The 11,095-nt window shown below is 46.5% G+C and overlaps 1 protein-coding gene across 3 annotated transcripts in view; it reads right to left on the reverse strand.

Moving 5' to 3' along the window:
* Positions 1–8,260, reverse strand: part of ZCCHC7 (zinc finger CCHC-type containing 7) — a 127,859-nt gene extending 119,599 nt beyond the window's left edge. The window contains exon 1 of one of the 3 annotated variants that reach the window (XM_081176573.1): positions 8,120–8,260. The gene's annotated coding sequence lies outside the window, so the exon portion shown is untranslated. The other 2 variants (XM_081176575.1, XM_081176574.1) reach the window with 2 other exon arrangements.
* Positions 8,261–11,095: the final 2,835 nt, after the last annotated feature.

An 11,095-nucleotide genomic window follows, 5' to 3' on the forward strand; every position in this document is an offset into this window, starting at 1 on the left:
CGCATGTGGCTCTTTTACACCTTTGCCGCGGCTCCGGGGCGGATACTAGTGAGGGGAGGAGGTGCATTGTGCGCCCCGACACTCCCCACTGTGACAGGCGCTGTACTGGCTGTGACGTCGCATGGGGGCGGTGCGTGCATTAGTCACGCACCGTCCCGACGTCACCTTCCCGCCCGCCCGCTACATTGTAAGGGGCATGTACGCTGGTCACTGCATTGAAAGGGGGCATGTACGCTGGTCACTGTTTTGAAGGGGAGTGAAGAACACACACACACAAAAAGGTAACTTGTTAATTTAACGTTTATTTCTATGAGGAGGAGTAATTCTGAGGGGTCAAACAAATAAATAATAAAGTGACAAAAAAGTTATTTTTATAATGACGAGTTTTGCGGCTCCCAGATTTTTTTTTCTCCTTTGGAAACGGGTCCAAGTGGCTCTTTTTGTCTTAAAGGTTGCAGACCCCTGTTCTAAAAGATGCAGTTCAATTGCCAACATGATAAATTCAGAAGGGGTGGGGGCTATTGGATTGTTTTTATTTCGATTATGTATTTTATGGTTTTATATTTTGATTTTATTCTGTGAACCGCCCTGAGACCTCCGGGTATAGGGCGGTATATAAATTCAATAAATAAAATAAATAAATAAGATTCAAACCAACAGAACCCAGATGATGTGTAGCTGGCAGTAACCCAAAGATATCACAAAATATTCATGCTTACTTCACCACCATGTTTGCAGTCAGTGAAGATATCAAAGGAATTTCCACAGAAACTGGTTTTTTTACAATAAAAGTAGTAAATATAAATGCATAGAGCTGGGAAGAATGGTGAAATATTAAATGATAGCACCATAATTTCGGTTGTGTGGCAATACTTCAGCGTGTAAGCCTGCAGACAGGGCCTGTTCTCCCTTTTCACTTTGTGTAGATCTGAGGCACTTGACAAAAAATTATTGGCTGGGCATTTTTATAACATCACTCATACCCCCTAATAGAAAGCACTTTTCTCATTCCATAGCAAACAAAATCCATAAACTGACACAACATTAGTAAGCCAGGGACCACTTTCATATCTTAAGTAAAGCTAACAGGCCCTGGCATGGTAACAGTAGAAGCCTTGAAGTTAAAAGAACACAATGCATGCTGTGAAGGGCTTAATTTTCCACACTTTGAGCTCATTCATACGAGCCTTAGACTGTGGGGATATTTCTCACAGGAAATAACTTAATAACCACCCCTTCATACAAAGCAGACGATGAAGGGGTGGTTGTTGACTCAAGGCTATCAAGTCAAGCCATATTGCCATGCTACACAGATGCAACACAACATCTGTGAACCAATGTAAGATGGAGACAAGGAATTACCTGCGATAGGGCATACTATTTAAAGAGTTCCCCGGCTCCTCATTAAAGCACAAGAATAGAGTTTTTAAGAACAGAGAAGATTTAAACTCAGAGAAAAATAAGAAGAAGTCTGATGCCTAGAGAAAATCTTGCCACATACTGGGGGAAAGCAATCTGTGTTTCACTTGCCAGTCACAACTCACAAGTCGCAAACAGTACATAGGAACATAGACCAGCGATATGACATGGGATAAGGCTATCTAGCTAATCTAGCTATCTACACTGACTGGCAGTAGATCTTCAGCATTTCAGCGGGGGGGGGGGGGGGGTTCTTTCAGAATCCTACCTGAAGAAGCCAGGAAAGTGCCTGGGGCTATAACCTTCTTACAGACAAGTAAATGGGACATTTTTACTAGACAAACTTCTTTTAGTGGCATTTAATCAAGCTGCTTCTGTTCCACTCTATTCTATTTTGTGAAGGATCTCAGGGTGGCTAACAATCAAACTGTGAGGAAATAAAATGTTATTATCAATAGAATTACAAAAATACATAAAAATCAAAATATATACACCATCTCTCAGCTGAACATCAGTAACAATTGCCAAAGGAAATGTAAGAAACAAAATATTGGGCTGCCATCTGCATGTTAATATTGCAGGCACCAACCAGGTTTCAGGGAGGCAAGAAGTTCCAGGTGAAAATAGCAATATTTTTAAGGAACAAAAAGCAACAGCAAGTGCAAGTGCATTAGATTGAAATGTTTGCCAAAGCCTGCTTTAACTTATATCCACCATTAATTACCAGCTTTTCAACTCTGTATCTAACAGTAAAACAATTAAAATGATGTCACCATGTCTGTAATTATAATATAGTCTGATCACAATAAGCTCTTGTTTTTCTCCAGGGACCTGGTAAATGGTTGGACTAACTGGAATAGGCCAAGCTAAAAAGCAATAACCCTATCTGAGAGATGCAAAGGACCTGAGATGGGAGGGAAACCGGAAAAACCGAGAGAAAACTCATGATTCAAAATTTGTCTGGCCTTTTTATTTTTGAGAACAAATTAGAGGAGAAACAGAAAAATTGGGGCATCCCCCCATTTTTCCATTGTTTCCTACCACCCCGGGCCTTCCCACCTCCAGTTGAAAGATGGACAAAATCTGAATCTTATTACAATGACAAATTGTATTTTTCTTAAAAAAACAAACAAACCCAAAGAATCCAGCACCAACCTGTTGGCCAAATTTATATGCCATGGTAATCTATGAACTGTGGCTTGCTGTGAACAGTGAACTACTGCATCCTACAGAATCACTCTCATTTTGCACCTCTCTTCATTAAGCAAGGACCAACAAATCATGAAGCCTTGACTTAGTGTGACATGGTAACTAGCATCAGTTGTTTGTTTCTGATGTTCAGCCAAGGCTTGTTCTTGGTTCACCAAACAGTTTGGAAGGAGCAAACCAGGATCACTGGTTCACACATAAAGGAAAGGTTCATGTTTTGTTGCTCCCAGCAAAACAAGATGAGGGCAAAATGGGAGCTATTCAGCAGTACAGTGGTACCCCGGGTTACATATGCTTCAGGTTACAGACTCCGCTAACCCAGAAATTGTACCTTGGGTTAAGAACTTTGCTTCAGGATGAGAACAGAAACCATGCTCTGGTGGCGCGGCGGCAGTGGGAGGCCCCATTAGCTAAAGTGGTGCTTCAGGTTAAGAACAGTTTCAGGTTAAAAACGGACCTCCAAAACAAATTACCGTATTTTTTTGCTCTATAAGACTCACTTTTTCCCTCCTAAAAAGTAAGGGGAAATGTATGTGTGTCTTATGGAGCGAGTGCAGGCTGCGCAGCTATCCCAGAAGCCAGAACAGCAAGAGCGGTTGTTGCTTTCACTGGGCAGCGATCCCTCTTGCTGTTCTGGCTTCTGAGATTCAGAATATTTTTTTTCTTGTTTTCCTCCTCCAAAAACTAGGTGCGTCTTGTGGTCTGGTGTGTCTTATAGAGCGAAAAATATGGTAAGTACTTAACCCGAGGTACCACTGTATTCATTTGTACACAGCTCACTCATGGTAAGCCACACCACCATGCAGCCAATGTATTGTGACATACTTTTCATAAACAAGACTCAACTAATTTAATTCCCACCAATGACAGACTTCAGCAAATCACTTTTTCTCATTCACCCTACAACATGGGGATAATAATACTGGCTCACCTAGCAGGGCTACTGTAGGGATTATTATTGTGCACAAAGCACAATGAATCTTTGAAATACGCTATATAAAAGTGTTATTCTGTGGGTTTTATAACAGGAGGACAAAATGGAACACAAACTTTGGCAAAAGAAATGCCAACGGGATGCTAAAAGATAATTTGGGAAGCACAATGCTATAAACAAACACCACCAACAAAAACTCTTCAAATACATTTGTAGCAGGAGACCAGCTAGAGAGGCAGCTGGACTTCTGGATGATAAGAGAATCAAATGTGTACTGAAGAAGATTACAGAGAAGCTGAATGAATTTGTTGCATCTGTCTCTGCAGCAGAATATATAGGGCAGAACTGTGTACCTGAACTAATATTCACAGGATAGGAGACTGAGGAAGAAAGGGGTGGTAAGAGATGACGTTCTCTAGGCCTAACAGAAAAAATAAAAACTGACAAATTGCCATATGACATCCACCTGAGAGTTCTCAGAGAACTCAAATGTGAAATTGCTGGTCTTCTAGCAAAAATATGTAACCTTTCCCCAAGATCATCCTCCATATCTGATGACTGGAAAGCAGCCAATGCAACATCAATTTTGAAAAATAGATTCAAGTGGGATTCTGGAAATTAAAGGCTAGTTAGCTTAATGTTTGTTCTGAGGAAACTGGTAGAATTAACAAGTATAGAGTACAGAAGAACAAGTCTTCCTGAACCAGAACCAGAATGGCTTCAGCAAGGGCAAGTCTGGTGTCATTAAACTTTTAGACTCGAGAATGTCAACAAGCATATAGATAGAGGTGATCCAATTGACACTGCTTACTTAAAACTTTCCAAAGGCTTTTGACAAAGATCTTACTGTGGATCAGTAACTGCTTAAGAAACAGGAAACGGAATGGACAGTTCTCCCAATAAAGAGATAGAATGAGTTCCCCAAAGATCAGTGCTGGGATGTGTTTTTCAGCATCTTCATAAATTACTTAAGAGCTAGGGGTGAACAACGAAGTAGCCAAGTCACCAAATTGTCCAGGGGGTTAAAACAAAACATGATTGTGAAACGTTCCAAAAGGTTCTCTCCAAACTGAGTGAACAGAGAATAAGATGGCAAACGTAATTCAGTGTAAGTTGGTGTAAAGGGATGAATGACGGTGGGGGGACACACACCTTAATTTCTCATATATACTCATGTGCTCTAAATTAGCAGTGACTGATCAGGAACGAGACATTGTGATTGTAGTGGATAGTTCAATGAAGTCAACTCAGTCTCAGCAGATGGCAGCTGTGAAAAAGGAGAATTCCATGATAGGGTTCATTGGGAATGGAACTGAAAATAAAACTGCCTGTATCATAATACCATTACACAAATCTATGGCATGAGCATATTCTGAATACTGTGTAAAGTTCTGGTTGCCTCCCCTTAAAAAGGAAATTGTGGGGCTTGAAAAGTTCAGAAAAGGTCAACCAAAGTGATCAATGGGTCAGAGCAACTCCCCTTGAATTGAGGAAACAACATTTTGGACTTTCTAATTTACAGAAAAGGCAAGTAAGAAGCCATTTGATAGAGGTGTATACAATTGTGAACAGTGTTGAAAAATGGAGAGTGATCCCCCCCCCCTCCTTCACATAATACTTGAACTTGGGGACACTCAATGAAGCTTACCGTATTTTTCGCTCTATAGGACGCACTTTTTCCCCTCCAAAAATGAAGGGGAAATGTGTGTGCGTCCTATGGAGCGAATGCAGGCTCCTTGGCTTCACGGCGACGCGCCTGTCCTGGAAGCTGGAGGAGGAACAGAAGGGTCTCCTTCTGTTCAGCTTCGCTGAAGGGTTCTGCGCCTTTTCCCTCTCTGTGCAGTGCCTCTCCTGTGAAGGAGAGGCGCTGCGCAGAGAGAGAGAGAAGGCGCAGAGCCCCTTGAGCAACGCGCCTATCAAGCGAAGCCCGAGGAGGATCAGAAGGGTCTCCTTCTGTTCCTTCTCCAGCTTCGCTGAAGGGCGCTGCGCCTTCTCCCTCTCTGCGCAGCGCCTCTCCTGTGAAGGAGAGGCGCTGCGCAGAGAGAGAGAGAAGGCGCAGCGCCCCTTGAGCGACGTGCCTGTCATGCGAAGCCGGAGGGGGAACAGAAGGGACTCCTTCTGTTCCTCCTCCCGCATCGCAGCGATGCGCCTGTCCTGGAAGCCGAAGGAGGAGCAGAAGGGTTTCCTTCTGTTCCTTCTCCAGCTTCGCTGAAGGGGCGCTGCGCCCTCTCCCTCTCTGCACAGCCCCTCTCCTGTGAAGGAGAGGCGCTGCGCAGAGAGAGAGAGAAGGTGCAGCACCCCTTGAACGACGCGCCTGTCCAGCGAAGCCCGAGGAGGAACAGAAGGGTCTCATTCTGTTCCTTCTCCAGCTTTGCTGAAGGGGCGCTGCGCCCTCTCCCTCTCTGCACAGCGCCTCTCCTGCGAAGGAGAGGCACTGCGCAGAGAGAGAGAGAAGCCGCAGCGCCCCTTGAACGACGCGCCTGCCATGCGAAGCCGGAGGAGGAACAGAAGGGACTCCTTCTGTTCCTTCTCCCGCTTCGCAGCGACGCGCCTGTCCAGCGAAGCCCGAGGAGGAACAGAAGGGTCTCCTTCTGTTCCTTCTCCAGCTTCGCTGAAGGGTGCTGCGCCTTCTCCCTCTCTGCGCAGCACCTTTCCTGTGAAGGAGGGGCACTGCACAGAGAGAGAGAAGGAGCAGTGCCCCTTCAGTGACGCGTCTGTCCTGGCTTCTGCTTTAGCCCTGCACAGCCTCTTTGGGCAGGGGGAGCCTTCATCCCGCTGCCCTGAAGAGGCTTGGCGGGGTTACCCCAGAAGCCAGAACAGCCACACGGTATCCCAGAAGCCAGATCCCTCTTGCTGTTCTGGCTTCTGGGGTTCAGAATAATTTTTTCTTGTTTTCCGCCTCCCAAAACTAGGTGCGCCCTATGGTCCGGTGCGCCCTATGGTGCGAAAAATACGGTAATTCAGGAAGATTCAGGTTACACAATAGAAAGTACATCTCCACACAGTGTATAGTTAAATTATGGCATTTGCTTCCATAAGATATAGTTGTGGCCACCATGGCTTTTTAAATGAATGGGTGTAAATGAGGATTAGACAAATTCCAGGAGGATCGAGCTATCAAATGGCTACAAACCACAATGGCTGAGTTTCTACCCTCCACTATCAGAGGCAGTGAGCCTCCAAATACCAGTGGTATACAAGTGTGGATAGTACTGTTGCGCTCATGTCCTACTTCTTGGCTTTTCATAGGAATCTGGTTTCTAAGTGCAATGAGCACTGTGGTTGAGGTTACTCGGCTCTTCTTATATTTTGTACATCCATATAATACCTAGCACTAGCACAGTTCAAACATCTTGGTTACAGAAAGCCTGGCCAATAACGAATGTGCCATGTGTTCAAGATACCAAAATATTTCTGTACGGTGGTACCTCGGGTTGCATACGCTTCAGGTTACAGATTCTGCTAACCCAGAAATATTACCTTTGCTTCAGGATGAGAACAGAACTCATGCTCCGGCGGCATGGCGGCAGCGGGAGGCCCCATTAGCTAAAGTGGTGCTTCAGGTTAAGAGCAGTTTCAGGTTAAGAACGGACCTCTGGAATGAATTAAGTACTTAACCCGAGGTACCACTGTACTCCTAAAATATTTCAGTACTCCTAATTTCATGAACACTTGATATATGCTTCTGTAGAACTAAGTATCCTCAAGCACAGGCAAAACTAGGCTTTATTTCACCCGGACCAAAGACCGTGTTTGGCACACACACACCCAACACATATTTGGCGCCCCTATGGAGGCTTCACCCAGGGGAAGAAACTTGGCTAGCCCCCACCCCCCACCTCCTCCATAGCTACAGCCCTGCCTCATGGCACTATTCCCTGCTCCCCTTCCCCAAGTTCTGTTGCCAACTGTGCTGTGTTGGAAGAGAGGGGGTGGCCAACACAATCTTTCCACACTTTGAAGCTGAACAGGACCGCAAATAGTTTTTCTCAAGCATCCCAACATTCCAGGCGCTGTCGCCCTCAGAGCATGTGAAAAATACATTTTCTCCGAACAGAACAAAGCTTCAACTCGCAACAGGCAAACAAGACCTAACAAATGCTGCGATATGGTATCCCTCCCTACAGCCTCTCACAAACTTGGGTCCCCAGGTGTTGTGGCTGGGACTACAACTCCCATCAACCCTTGCGAGCAGGAGCAGCGGTCGGGGAGGATGGGACTTGTAGTCCAACAACATCTGGCTGGACCCAAGTTTGAGGGAGGCTGTGGCTCATCAATGCTTTGACCTCCTGACGGGAAGCAGCAGGAGGGAGAGGTTAAGGACGCCGACGCCTCCGAGCATGAGCAGAGTGCTCCCCACCCCCCACAGAGAACACCCACCCGCCCGAGCGTTATTCCCGCCAGAAGGATGAGATTTGGGCAACCTGAGGGGAGGAGAGTTGGGTAAGGTCGGCGCGGGGGTGAGGGAAAAGCGGGCGCGCCAACAGCTGGCCGGGCCGGGCCGGGCCGGGGGTCAAGGCCGCCTAGCCCTCGAGCTCCCTCGCGCACGCTACTCACTAGCGCTGCCTGCTGCGACCAGGAAGCCCCTCGCGACCGGAACAGGCGCCTCCAACGACCTCCTCCTCCCGCCCCTCGCGTCGGGCTGCGCTTCCGCCCGCTGAGGCAAAGAAGGGGGCGGGGCGCTCATGGCCGCGCCTGCGCGCCCGCTTGCCACGGAGGCCAGAGCGCAGGCGCGCTGGTGCCCCGTCTCTCTCTCTCTCTCTCACACGCGGGTCACTGGCTTGAGGCCGCGGGCGGGGCGGGAGGGCGGAGGTGGCGGCGCGCTTGTCTGTGAAGGGAAGCGGCCGAAGGAGAAGGGCTGGGCGGCTGGGCGGTGAAAGAGAGGGGCGGGGCCGCGCCAGGGATCGTGAAAAGGGACGGGAACAGTGACGTGGCGTGGGGGCTGCAGGAGGGGCCAGCCGCACCGGGCGCAACATCTGGGGGTTAGGGTTAGGGGGCGCAAATCCACGGGTTAGGGGGCGCAAATTACTTGCCTTGCCCCGGGTGCTGACAACCCACGCTACGCCACTGGACGGGAAGGTAGCGCTTGGGGGTTTGGAGCGATGTCAGAGTTGTCGCTTTAATAAAATCTCCTCTTAGCGCCTGTGCTTCATGCAAGGGCGTCCTGCCCATGTGGCAAGGTGCCTCAGGCAGCAGGATCCAAGCGGTCAGCAGATCCCAATCTTCCTGAGAGGAGGAACCTCAGCAGATCACATTTGGGCTTGCTTCACCTACAGCCATCTGCCTTTTATAACCCGTGTATTAGTAGCATCCCAAATGACACAGGATTAGTGGAAACTAGTTGTTTTTTATTGGTGGTTTTTAAAAAAATAAAGGAATAAAAGGAATAAGTATGGGGAAAACAGACATAAGTTGTAGGTTGGGTTAAAGGTAGAGTTTGGGGCTGATCTCCTTTGGTTGAATCACTCTATAGATGCTTTGATTTGTCCTGATGTATTCCTACATTGGATGCGGGTGGCGCTGTGGGTTAAACCACAGAGCCTAGGACTTGCCAATCAGAAGGTTGGCGGTTCGAATCCCCACGACGGGGTGAGCTCCCGTTGCTCGGTCCCTGCTCCTGCCCACCTAGTAGTTTGAAAGCACGTCAAAGTGCAAGTAGATAAATAGGTACCACTCTGGCGGGAAGGTAAATGGCGTTTCCGTGCGCTGCTCTGGTTCGCCAGAAGCGGCTTAGTCATGCTGGCCACATGACCCGGAAGCTGTACACCGGCTCCCTCGACCAATAAAGCAAGATGAGCGCCACAACCCCAGAGTCGGTCACGACTGGACCTAATGGTCAGGAGTACCTTTACCTATTCCTACACTGGGGAAGGGGACATCAGTCCTGGAACCCAAATGTGGTGCTCCAGGCCACCCTATGGAGTTTTGAGACTTTTAGACCACACCTCTCATTTCCCCTGCACCACATCCAGCTCTAGAACTTTTGCATGGCTGGGATGTATCCTTGAAATGTATAAATGCCTGTTGCTTGCCTGGATTGAGAGATACACATGTAGAGATCTCTGACTTTTGCATGGTTGGACTGTAGTCTACTGTACAAAGATAAGCTCATCTGTTGCTCCAGCCACCAGTGGCATGCAGCCCCCAAAAGGTTTTCCCCAAAGGCTGAAAAAGGTTTCCCAACCCTGACCTAATTATTCTTTACAAGATTCTTTCCTCATGGAAATTGCATAGTGTATATTCTTAGAACACCAAAATAACACAACCAAAAATGCATGATAGAATTAGAAGGGCAGATCTGAGAACCAGGCAAGGGAGGGTCAAAGTACATGAATTATGTAATTGGGACTGTTCTTACCTTCTGTGTTTTGGAGAGAATCCTACTGAAATCAATGGAACTTGCACCAAAGTGAGTGTGCATATGATCACAGCCATTATTACACTCTTGCATCATCCTGGGATGAAAGTGATGGTCAGTTTATGAACATACACTGCTTCTGAAGCCAATGCTAACCAGGCTTATTGCAGAAAAAAAGAATATGCAATACCAGAAGACCTTTTAGCAATGGCTAATGAAGACGGAGACTGGCTTGGGTGGTACATAAACATCCCTATGATAGTAAAGGCTAGGAACTAAAACTAGGTAGGTGCAAAGGTTTGTGTGTGCTTTGTGGGCATTTTAAATGGCAGACCATATTGCCACCTACCTTTGAAGCTGCCCTCTTTTTTTTATAAAAAAAATGCTTGTTAAATGACCTTTTGGCGTGTTGAGTGGACACATAAATTTGTGAAAGTTTTTTAATAAACAGTTGATAATCAAATTGACAATGTTATTTTAATGACATCATACCTTTAAAAGTGAATGTGAGGTGTTTCAAGAAGCAGGACATTTGTAGCTGGATCCAGAAAAGTCTTTGGATTTACTTGACGAGGTGAAACCATCTGAAAGCTCTGCCCTGTTGTCCGCATAAGGACAGAAAGTGAGGCTTCTATAATTAAACCAGGCATGTCCATATTAGATATTTCATAATGTATGCCTGTCACAGGAGCTGATGTTTACTGTACTTATATTATTTAAAAGGCTGTGTGGCCTCAACAAAGACAGATCCACTTAGTTTACTAGCCTTGGTCTTGGATCATGAAGTTCCTGGTTAAAATCCAGGAGCGCTCGGAAAATGCTGCTTTTTCTACACCTTTTGTCAGTTTCACTTTAAGTACCTGTTGCACACCAGCCTGGAATGCGTTTTGGACTAGAATCAATACTTCTACCCAAACCAGCCTCCAGTGTAGGAAAGCTTTATTATGAAAATGTCCATATATTTTTAAACAACATGAGGCTAACTCAGGATAGCTCAGTTGGTAAAGCTTGAGACTTAATCTCAGGGTTATGGGTTTGAGCACCACGTTGGATGAAAGATTCCTACATTGCAGGGGGTTGGACTAGATAACAGTGGTACCTCGGATTACAGACGCTTCAGGTTACAGATGCTTCAGGTTACAGACTCCGCTAACCCAGAAATAGTACCTCGGGTT

This window comes from Podarcis bocagei (genome assembly GCF_964188305.1).
Source record: "Podarcis bocagei genome assembly, chromosome: 17".
Taxonomy (NCBI): domain Eukaryota; kingdom Metazoa; phylum Chordata; class Lepidosauria; order Squamata; family Lacertidae; genus Podarcis; species Podarcis bocagei.